This window comes from Anoplophora glabripennis, unplaced genomic scaffold, assembly GCF_000390285.2.
Source record: "Anoplophora glabripennis isolate ALB-LARVAE unplaced genomic scaffold, Agla_2.0 scaffold6, whole genome shotgun sequence".
Lineage (NCBI taxonomy): Eukaryota > Metazoa > Arthropoda > Insecta > Coleoptera > Cerambycidae > Anoplophora > Anoplophora glabripennis.
In genome coordinates this window covers 1,177,295-1,189,122 of record NW_019416749.1, presented here as the reverse complement: position 1 = coordinate 1,189,122, position 11,828 = coordinate 1,177,295, and the positions used below count along the sequence as shown (strand labels likewise).

Below are 11,828 nucleotides of genomic sequence, written 5' to 3'. Positions count from 1 at the left end.
TAATACCATTTATGGAAGTTGGGAAGTTGATTGCTTTGTGTGTCAATATTTTACCATTCCATCTAATTGTGAACATTTTTTATATTAACGCCAACCTTTTATTTATTTTTTATAAATCAAACCATAAATGGTGTGTTTTTTATGAGAAACCCGGTACATAACGTCTGTGTACATTAGTGACGTGTTTCGTAGCAATAACTCTTCAAAACATATATTAAATTCGTTATGCGATTTAGTCGACGTGTTAATATTAAACAACTATTTTAATTACTGATGTGAATAAACATCAGTTTAGCCGCAGCATCCTGCTTTAATTATTGCTGTTTTGAAATAATTCATTCGAAATTAATTTAAAAGCTATTTTTAATCGCAGTAAAATAAACCGTTGCACAGTTTCAGCATAATTTCGTCCATTCTGGACGTAATTTCCCTCTGATAGGTATGACATGACGGTGGAGTCTGTTGCATAAATGTTTTTTGCTCGTTTCATGAATATCAATGTAGGTTTCAATTATTGTAATTTTAAGTGCTTGATATGTTCAGATAACTTTCGAATTATTTCTAAAAAAATATATATGGCCCACCCTGTATATACTTATATGAACATTAAACTGGGCCAAAATAATCGATTATTTTTTTTTGAAAGATATATCGAGAATATCATTCAGAATGACAAAAAAAATATATAGTGAGAGTTTGAGCCCTTAATATTACTTGTAAGAGGTCTATCATCGCTAGTTTCGATTTTTTATTCCTAATCCCATTTTTACGTCAAAACTGCCAAACCATCGAGGTAGAAAAAATTATCTACTTACATATATTTTTGAAGGAAATTGAATGCCGTACAAAAAAGGTCTCTTAACATTTTTGCATAAATTTACTCCTTCAAAAGTTATTCACGATTGAAGTTGAAGTAAAAATTTCATTTGTTTTTTTCGTTTTGGACCCAATTTTTTTCACTCAATGAAACAAATTGATATTATACATCATCGGCAATTATTATTCTATCACCATTCTATCTATAATCACCAAAAATGTCCAAAATTCATAATATATTCAAATTTATTTTCGCTCAACAACAATTTTTGTTGAAATGATCAAATTTATTTCTTAGAAAACGAAATAATATTATCACAAAGTTCAAGAATTGAACAGATAGTAAAATGCATGCAGAATACCTATTTTAAAAAAGTCATAATAAAACGTAACCCTATTACGTTTTCATGTACATCATTAGAAGGATTTATTTTACCTTCCTGGATTTGCTTGTGATCTACATTATTATATTCTATAATCCTTTAGAATGGATTTAAGGTATTTAGTTATGAAATAACAAAGCCGTTTTACATTAAAATTTAGATATTTTAGGGGAATATTATAAAACAAAACAATAGGGGTACCTTTTGAAACATAGGCTGTACATAGACATTTTCCCCCTACCTGTCTTCATCGTTAACAATATTTGTAAATTGCAATAGAACCAGTTACATATACTGTGCGGTGTTATGCTAAGAGAACTGTGACCTAAATGTCCATCTGCTGCTGCCCCTTACAGGAAATTAGACATTTTATTGTCTTTTATGTCGTATGTTTTATTATATTTTTCCGCATATTTCTTCGAAATTCTTCATTTCCCTCAGGGGCTGCGACTGTGCTTAACAAAGCCGAAAACTATTTTTTTTTAATGTTCGTTCTTGAGAACATAACGAACTGAACAGCTTGAAGATTAAGTATTGTTTAATATTCAAATCATTTTCATTTTATCATTAATCATGCACTCATATTTTTCTCCCACTAGAAATAGTTTGAGTGTGATTTCTTGTATTCCTTCAAATATTCAAGAAAAATAAATGGACATAGTTTCTAGGTTTTATCTTTATTATTATTAGTACTATTGTTATTAGTAGGGTAGCCGTATTGAAGAGAGAATCTCCATAATAGACTGAGCTACGAAGACGCTCAATATTCATATTGAATAAGTCATACTAGGATCCAACTTAGGCCTTATAAATATTTATAACGTATTCTGTTAAATACTCGTTCACCGAAATTCAGTAATTTAGTTCTCGTATTAGTAAACACCCAACGCTTGTACAGGGTGTTTTGGATTGGATGTGATGATGTCTCAGAACCCGTAAAGGGATGGTTAAATTCTAGAGGTAACTCAATAATATCTTTGAGTTTGGGGGATTTTTTTGAAATATGCAGAAAATTCTATTGACACTAAGATTTAAAAGTTACTTTTTTAGTGTCATAATTTCGTCAGAACTACTACATATTGCTGATCAAACATTATTCAAACAATTAAATTGGCATAAACTAGAATCTATTTCTCTTACGTGATCAAAACTTGTGAACTGCAATTTCGATGGTTAAAAAATATACTGATATTTTCATATTTAAACAAAAATTATGTTATTTATTAATAGATTAGTAGTAATTTTCAATCTTTTCCAATAATTGTCATTTTTCTTTTTCGCTGATATCGACACAACGGGCTCGAAAAACTTTATTAATTACTTTATTGATACGCGACAGCGTACCGAGATTTAGGGAATGCGCGATCCATAGGAAAATTTGGAATGACTTTATCCATTATTAAATTAATCCGACACTCTAAAACTAAGTAGACTGCTCATTGTGGAACCCAAGGAAAAACTGCCCTTTTTTTCGGAGATCTCTATTGAATTTGACACCTCGCTTCGACACGCCCATTTCTTGGGTCCATACGTTTCTATTCTTATCTTACTGGCGGGAACCCTGAATATCGGGACGCTTTGGCATAACTATGACATGTTAATAGTTATCTAATGGACTGAATATACATTTATATAAATAATTTTGTAACTAACTGGACTTACAAGTAACCCTAGCCTTCCTCTAGTGATTCCGTGTAGCAATACGGGACGGATTAGTCAATCTCATTTAATCTATTCTTATAGTTTGGAAAATCCACCTAAAAACCAGCTATTTGATCTATTATTATTTTTCTAACAACTTCTAACAACTTATTCTTGGAATTCCTACGTTCTTTGGAATGCATTTCGCGCGTTATTTGAAATATCGATTTATCTCTTTATACCAGATGCTCAAACATGGCCCCGACAGTCTAAGTGAACTTGTTCAAAAATATTGTGAAATTTCATGAAGCCTTCTCCGAAGGACGGCCTTATGGCTACGCTAAACCTACTTGAAAACCCTTAACTTTTCAATAAATTTGTGTTGACTGAAATATTTTACTTTTTGGCTCATCCGTTCCGAGAACTAATAAATAAATTACCACGCGCCCCGGCTTTTGTTACAATATTTCAATGTAAATATAATAATATTTTAGAAATAACCTTTTACTGTAGCGAAGTAGACTTTAAGTCCTTATATCCTTATAAAGGATATTGGCTGACATAATAATTAAACTTTGTATTGCTTTAGTAAATTTATATTTAATAGCTAAAACCTGTTTAATAGTTCACAGACCAGTTACGATATTATTTGACAGGTCATAGGTGACAGGCGATATAAAACAAATTGATATACTATTCCCATTATAAGTTATTAAGATGCTGTTCAACAAAATGTATCAAGGTTCGCTGTAGCTCAATTTATATCGAATCAGAGGTGTTCAAATGATGATTCATTGTTGCAAAAACTACAAAATAAAAATAAAAAACATTTCCTTGCTATCGACAATTTTGCAGGAAATATGACATCGTGGTGTAATTCCCTGGTTTGTCGAACCAAGCGCCATGTAAGTTATTGCTCTTCTATAAACATTGTACAATACACCTAGCTTGATGCAGTGAGTCACGTCGTGTCGATATGTTCGTACGAAAACGTGTGGGAAACGCATAGAAATGTATAAATGTGGAAGTACAGCGCACGGATGCCGCTTCCTATATTTTCATTTTCATACCAGATATACTGACTTTCTCCGGTTTTAAACCTGCTCGAACTTTGCAAACCGACGTGTTGAGTTCCTTTGATTTCCTTACAGCTCGTGAGACTTTCGGAATCACGAGCCACCTATATCAAACGACTTGTGGTGTTCCGAACTACGTGTCCTGCAATTACAGTTATTACTTTAACCAGCGACGGCTAGTTGAAGACGGGGAAATCTGTACATCGTGTATAGATTTGTAGTAATTTGTTCAAGTTACTAATGTCCAGTATTGGATTATGACGATTAAATCAGAGTTGCATTAAAAATGCATTGGTGATAACTGATTAATTATGATTAATAAGAGGTGAAGATGTAGGGTCTCTGCGTAGGTATAGTCTTTCCGATCTCAATTGAAGAACCAAGACGTTGGCAGTATGCATCAGGTTCGATCGCTGACGCAGCAACTAGGCACTGAAATATTTGAAAAACTTGTTCCCATATTTATTTAGCTATACCCATATACAGGTCTGGTCGCCCAGTTGAAGAATGCTCGTGCGGGCAAACGGCAAATAAACACAGCCGGACTGAGCGCCCGGCCATAAATGTATTCACCCAGTTGCAGAATGTGCGCGCGGGCAAACGCCGTATAACACAGCCGCACTGGACGACTGGGTAATAAATCTCAATTATAATAATAATATCTCTACTACTCATTCTAACTACGAGAATTAGCCCAGAAGTCGGAGACTTGTGCGAGAGAGGAGGCGGCATATTATCATTACGCAGGCTGCATTTGCGCCCAGGAACGACTTATGTTGGTAGGCCCTAACCACTATTCAATGCAGGAATGAGGGAAACCTGGAAAACCTCATTAATTAGGGGGGTGGTCAAATGCCAACCGGTGTCAATCTCTCACATTGACCCAAGCCAACATTCTTCTACCCCACCATACCTGCACAGAGGGTGACAATCCTCCGTACAAGCATAGCTAATCTACGGTCTACCGGCCGCGGGATTCGAAACCCGGGCAAATCGACACATCGATTACTGACGCCTTAAACCGTGCGGCTCTCGATCAGTTGTTGTCAAGCGGATGACAAATTGCCTAGCTGTGCAGTACAGCAATGTGGAATTTGGTGTGATTCAGGTAATTTTAATTTATTATAGGCACCTTCTACTAATCATTTATATTACAATTGCGAAAGGGAGAAATAAGAGGGATGTTTTGTATAATAGAAATTTTCTACACATTATATACAAATTATTATAATTGTTTACCTTTAGCAGAAAACTTTTTTAGCGACGCCTAAGCAGCTCATTAAATTTTATTGCTAGTCGTTTTTATACATATTCAACTAACTTCGGAAATACTATATTAGGCTTATAAAGAAAAAATGCCTTCTAAGGAATTGCTATACATATTATCGTGGTTCTCTCTTTGTTGAAAAAACTGTCATTGTATTTTCGTTTAATTTCACCAAAAAATGTATTACTTTTATTGCGGTAAAATTAATGTAAATATACAATTTATATTTACTTCTGTGTTTGTATTAGAAAGAACAATTTAGTCTTTTTGAATACAAATACCTAAACCCTGAACTTTTGTTAGTGGTAATAATTTATTTGGTATCATAACTATTGGACGACTCAAAATATCATGTCCTCGGTAGTATAGTGGTAAGTATCCCCGCCTGTCACGCGGGAGACCGGGGTTCGATTCCCCGCCGGGGAGAATTTTTTTTTTTTTGAATCCATGAACTTCAGTCCTACTTTAACCATTTATAAGAACCCAAGTATCATTTTGGTTCTTCGAGATTTCAGTCCTACTTTCAGGGAATAATGTGTCACTTTTAGTCTAGGGATTAAATCTTCAAAACAAACGAACGAATCAGTTAATAACAAATTTTTGTCATTTGTTGTGCATAAAATTGTATACGGGATGTTCGGAAGTGAATAGGCCGCACATCAAAGAAGTTATTGACCTTTGAATTGAAGTTTGATTTTAGTTTATTTTTATAAAGATGACTGAGTCACTTTTAAAGATAGAAATAGAAATCAATGTTTTACTACATTAATTAGCAACTAACGGCCAGTTATTTGTGGTTATTCTACAGTCTAATTAAACTTCACCCTGTATGTTTAATTTGCATCAAAATTAAATGTTTTTACCATATAGAACAACACCTATTTAAAAGTCAACATATACTCGGATACGGCTATGTGAATTTAATTTTACAAAGTCTCTATATAGATAATAACTTTTTAATAATAGGGGTAGGTTGGTCTAAATTGTAAAAAATAATTTATTTAGCAAACGAGCCAAATTTAATTGTATTGCTCCCAAATATTTGGCTGTCTGTATTTTTTATTTAGACGCTTCCTTTTCAATGTACAGGATGTCAAAGTTAAAATTTGAAAACAGATTTTTTTGAGCTATTCAATATAAATTTTGCACAGACTTCTGTCTCATATCGGCACATGTTTCACGTAAACTGGGTTAAAAAAATCGTTGCTTGAATTAAGGAAAAAGAATTGCAATAGCCATTAGAACTTTTTTTCCTATGCACGCCTATGGTTCAAAATTATTTATTGGGTTATCCTTCATTTTTTTAAATTCTTTTAAAATCTTATGTGAGGTTTTTAAAATACTCGTATATATTTTTTTGAATGGAAAAAGTAAGACATCAATAAATATTATAACCAATCAAAATTACGTACAAAATATGTCGGTCTAAGATAAAAGTGCAGGCACACTTACTTACTCATACATAAAAGTTGTAAATGAATCCGTTTTTTTCCAAATTGTAACTTTTACACTTTCTATCTGGAAAAAGAAGAACCTAAATGAAAAACGGCATATAGAAAGCCCTATTATTTTCGCCGAAGGTTATGTGCTGTACCTATTTACTAAAGTTTAATATCTCGGACGATTTTGCACCCTCTGGGTTTTTATGCATTTTAGCCCTCTTCGCACATAAAACTTGTACTATTTGGAAAACGTTGAATTAGTAGTAAAGAACTAAATGGCCAATCTTAATCCGTGAGGGGTAAAATTCACATTTAATCCCTTCGTAGACAAAAGAACATTTTCACTAAAATGCGGTTTTAATCTCCCGCGCGGTTGTTCGTTTCGGGCAACAAACCTCGCCCTGAGGATAAAAGATGCACTTTACTCTCTAAGTATATAATAAAATGTTTAGTAATTTTTTATTTAGGTACTTTACAAAAAAGTGTGAAAGTAAACAACTGTCTCATTTTTTTAGGTACAGGTACAAGGCAGAAACACAGGACAATGAATAACATTATTTAGAAAACAACAATATAATTTCAACAGTAATAAATTGCTAATTGTAAGATAAACACGATCAAGACAATTGTTATCAATTTTTAAAATAACATATTCCATATTTGTCAGTACTAGAACTCCAGGATTTTTAATTTTCCAGTATTTTTAAATTGTTCTTAGTTTACAATAAGAAGCTAAGCTATAAGCCAATAAATTTAAAGGTTTCATTAACCATTACATTAATATATACTATTATTTTTATTTATTATTTACTTTAATTTGTGTATTAGTATGTTTTTGTTAGTGTATTTGTTTTTGTTATGTAGTGTAGTATATAATTTTTGTAATGTTTAATGATTCGTTTGGGCGCCTTTTGTTGTGTAGAATGTAATTTGTGTGTGTTGAAATTAATTTTTATTGGATGCAGGTTCTCAGGATAATGTTAAGCAATAACAATGACAAATTTCATAGAACTATACTTTTCGTACCTTGGTTTTGTTTATCTCTCCTCCGGCAGCTTTATCTTGCATAAATACTATTTACAGTGTACACTTTGTTACAGTGTAGATAGGAATGTTTAGTAATCAATGATACACTGTCCCTCAAATTTTTAACGATTTTAACAATGTGACATTTATTAGCTATTCATCTTTAAATTCCGAACAATATTTTTAAGAAACACAGAAACTAGATATGTCATGAACTTTTACATGAATAAATAACTGATAAATTTTCTTAACTCTACCTAATTTAATTTTGAAAATATTTGGTTAACCAATTAGTATTGTTTTAAATGTATTACGAAACAAATTAACTTAAATTAAGAACACAGAAACTTAACTAACCCTTATACTATGCAATGTTCTAAAATATGATTTCAATTTCTATTCACTGATATTGTCTATGGTTTGAAATGAAGTTTTTGATTTCACAAAATGTTTTTAATACGAATTTGTAAACACTCTAATTTAGGTTTCGGAGAGTATGCTTAGGCAACTTGACTTAAATTTTCCATTAACTCGGCGTTGGAATGTCCAATATTCACTCTAACCTCGCTTTTTAGTCATGGGTGAAACAGCTGTTCTCGTCTCTTGTGGATGGTTTTTTTGTGAGTTGGTTGCGTCCTGGTTTTCTACGATGTTATTTGGGGAGCTACAGGATAACATGCACCCCTAACCTGTGTCTTGGACCAACTAGTTTTTGTTCCAACTTGTTTACTTCGAAACGATGCTGTGTTGTTTTCCGTTAGAAGGTAAATTTTCTGATTTGTCCTTTTTTTATTGGTCACTAGTATCCATGAGATATTGTTTTCTTCCTGCGCACTTTCTCTCCAACATATTGCGATGTGATTGTATTTTTAATAAATTACGGCGTAATTTGTATTTTGTAACTGCGTAGTATTTATTACTTCTTATAACTAGTGTACAAGAAATTTCTATATGGAATTCTGAATGACAATTTTAATAATAAACTTCTAGCCTATGTGTTTTCTGATACTATAATATTTGAATTTTCTTTTGTACTAATTTATTTAACGTTTATTTAATTGTAAAATTGTTAAATTGGCCTTTCTTGTGGCATTTTTCTTATGCTTTCATGCTTCCACTTCGATCTTAAACTTTATAACTTTAAAAGAATTATCGAGTTTAATCCTTTTGTTTATTCTTAATGACATTTATGCACTTTAACAACAACTACGTGATCCTTCTACTGCTATTGTGATTTTTAGGTGGTATTTCTTTTGAGACTTTTTAGGAGGATATTGCTTATAACTTTTAAACGGGAAGTAATACAGAAAAATTTCTCTAATAAAAGTTTCTTAGAAAAAAGAGAGAGAAAACAGGAAAAAATTTGGGTATGTTTCTGGAAAAAATATAATCGATGACGTCATTAGTCGTTTCGGTCATACCCCATACTATCGAGTTTGAGACACCCTGTACAAACCTGACGTTTATCAATCGATTTAGAAACAAAGGATGTGAAACACCAAATTAGAAATCGTCGAACTTTCTTCTACAAAACAGAATGAATAATAGTATATGGTATATTTTAGACATTATATTAAATTGTTTAACAAAAATATTATGTTAAATAAATAAATAAAAATACTTCGTTTTAAAAAAAGTGCCTCCCCGGCGGGGAATCGAACCCCGGTCTCCCGCGTGACAGGCGGGGATACTTACCACTATACTACCGAGGATGTGACAAGTAATTATCTTTCAGTATAAACTCGAAACTTAATAAAAGAGTTTTCGAAATAAGTAGGAAAATCTTGGCAATGTAATACTATTTTCAATCTTGCATCTCAAAAACGACATTTACTGGAATATATAAGGTGTTACAAGAAAAAACCACGGGTCGGGAAAAACTTAGTTTCTAAGTGTGTCAAGTTAAAAAAAAATACTACATAAATTTTTCAAACATTTTTTTTCTATATACGTTTCCATTTATTATCTTTATATATCTGTCACTTTCTTATACAGTTTTTATTATTTATATAAAACATCAAACGCGATTTCCAATACAATTTGCATATTCTGTTTAGAGGAAGCAGAAAGTCCATATTTAACTAAGCAAAAGTTTTTTCAGTGTATCCATATCCCCTCAGGCCCCAAGGGAGTCGCTGATGTATAAACCGCATCGCATCGTCTGAGACCCCCGAGTGGACTCCACTAGACTCTCTCCATTACACTTTGTTTGTGTTATTTTGGACCCGGAGTATATTAGTTCTTTTAGCATTGGAGTGGCTCGCTGAGGGAACGGTAAATTGTTTTTTGTGATGGAAGTGTCGGTTTTATTTAATTTGAAGGGTGGGCGGTTTTACATATAAGAGGATTCGACATTTTGCGGAAGTTGCTTTTTATAAAAATCCATGTATACTGAAGGATTTATTTGTTAGAGTGCTAATTTTTTCGTGATGATCGTATTACAAATAGCTGATAAATTGTTTTCACAATTTTAACGAATTAAGCTTTTCGAAACAAGGTTTAAGTTTTAAATCCATGCCATAACTCCAGGAACATGTTCCTTAGATGACTTTAAATCAAAAATTCTTAATGAACAAAGGGTATAAAGTAGTCAGTTTAAAAAAAAAATAAATCCATTTGTTTAAAACACTTAGGTTGTCTAATTATAGACAGATATTTACTAAATTATTGACACTACTGAATAGTTTGAGAAATGGATTAGTGCATGATTTCTAATGGTGTTCATTTCCAAGAATTTTAATAATTAGATTAATACAAAGCTATAGAAAAAAATACTCTTTTTACAAACAAAATTTATAGGATTTTTGGTTGGATATAGCAAGAGATCCAGAATGATTGAAGCGTTTGGGGAACACAGCTTGTTTTTATCGCCATCTTTAGCACAAATCTGTAGTATTGACAGAGACAGGTACAGGCTGCGATCTCCACTTCAATCATTCTGGATCTCTCTGTATAATTTTAAATACTGCGTAATCATCAAAAAACCAATAGCGGTGATATCTTTAATTTTCTGTAGGATAGTGGTGGGCACAGTCCCTAAAAAGTTCTGTAGTTATTCAACATTGCCTTAAGAATATTTCATAAAAAAATATTAACCGGAAAATAACCGTTTTGGAATAAATAGTTAGTAATATCGAAATTCTGATATTTTCAGTGTCATAGTGTATGTACCTCAATAGTGACCGAAAACATACATACTGATTCTTCGCAACCGAGAGAGATGCACTAACCAAATTTGAACAGGACATAGCAGAAAATGTTGTCACCGCCGTTCTGGGTGGTGAAAATTCGAGATATTTGGAATTATTAAATTTTCGTGGCTGAATATAGCACCTATACAGGCTGTCTACTATAAGAGGGCCACTGCTATGGATCTCGCTTAATATACGACGCGCGTCAAAAATCTTTATATGTTTTTTTGTTGCATTTTTTTAGGTTTTTTTAGGCTCGTAAAAACAAATTTGACATCCATGACCAACTTTGTGAGTAATTATAAAAAAAAACTGGAAAAGTACCGAAAGTTTAGGGTGGTCTAACTTTTTTATTTTAAGAGATAGAGAAAACTTATTTTAACAAAATTTCATGACAAAATTGATATCTTTGACCTAATATAAACAGATTCTTAAAATATCGTTTGCTGCGCCCTTTACGCGGGCAAAAAAATTGTAATCGAAGCAGGCTGTGGCTACAAAAAATTGCTTGTTTTTTTCCTCTTTCATGCGATATACTACATTTATTTTTTTCATTTATTACATTTTTTACAATTTTGGTATAAAAAATGTAAACATTTTTGTGTTAACGTAGAAATTGTTGTAGACACGTGTCAACTACAAAGAATTTCATAAATATAATATATGTTTTTATTCACATTATTATAATATTGGTTTTTTACTTTAGAGAAAACTGAGCCTTCAACATTGTTCTTGCCCAGACAAAGTAGCTTACGCTAAATGTAGCACGCTATGAAAACAAATGTGTTATCCCAATAATATCATTATTTAACAAATTATTTATTGTTATAGTTTATACATAAGTGTTGGTTTGAAAATTGTTGCAGTTAACTGTGATTTGAAAAACTACAATTTTGAAGAGTAATGATATTTTCACATATTGATGTTTGTATTGTAGGTACTATCAATGTAATTTCAATTATATTCAAGCACTTGCGGAATGTAGA

The 11,828-nt window shown here is 32.1% G+C and overlaps 2 non-coding genes across 2 annotated transcripts; one reads left to right on the top strand and one right to left on the bottom strand.

Annotated features, from left to right (window-relative positions):
* Positions 1-5,537: 5,537 nt before the first annotated feature.
* On the top strand, positions 5,538-5,609 carry Trnad-guc. Its single transcript has one exon. It is a non-coding gene; the product is annotated as a tRNA-Asp (tRNA).
* A 3,682-nt stretch (positions 5,610-9,291) lies between these two features.
* Positions 9,292-9,363, bottom strand: Trnad-guc. Its single transcript has one exon. It is a non-coding gene; the product is annotated as a tRNA-Asp (tRNA).
* Between the last annotated feature and the right edge of the window lie 2,465 nt (positions 9,364-11,828).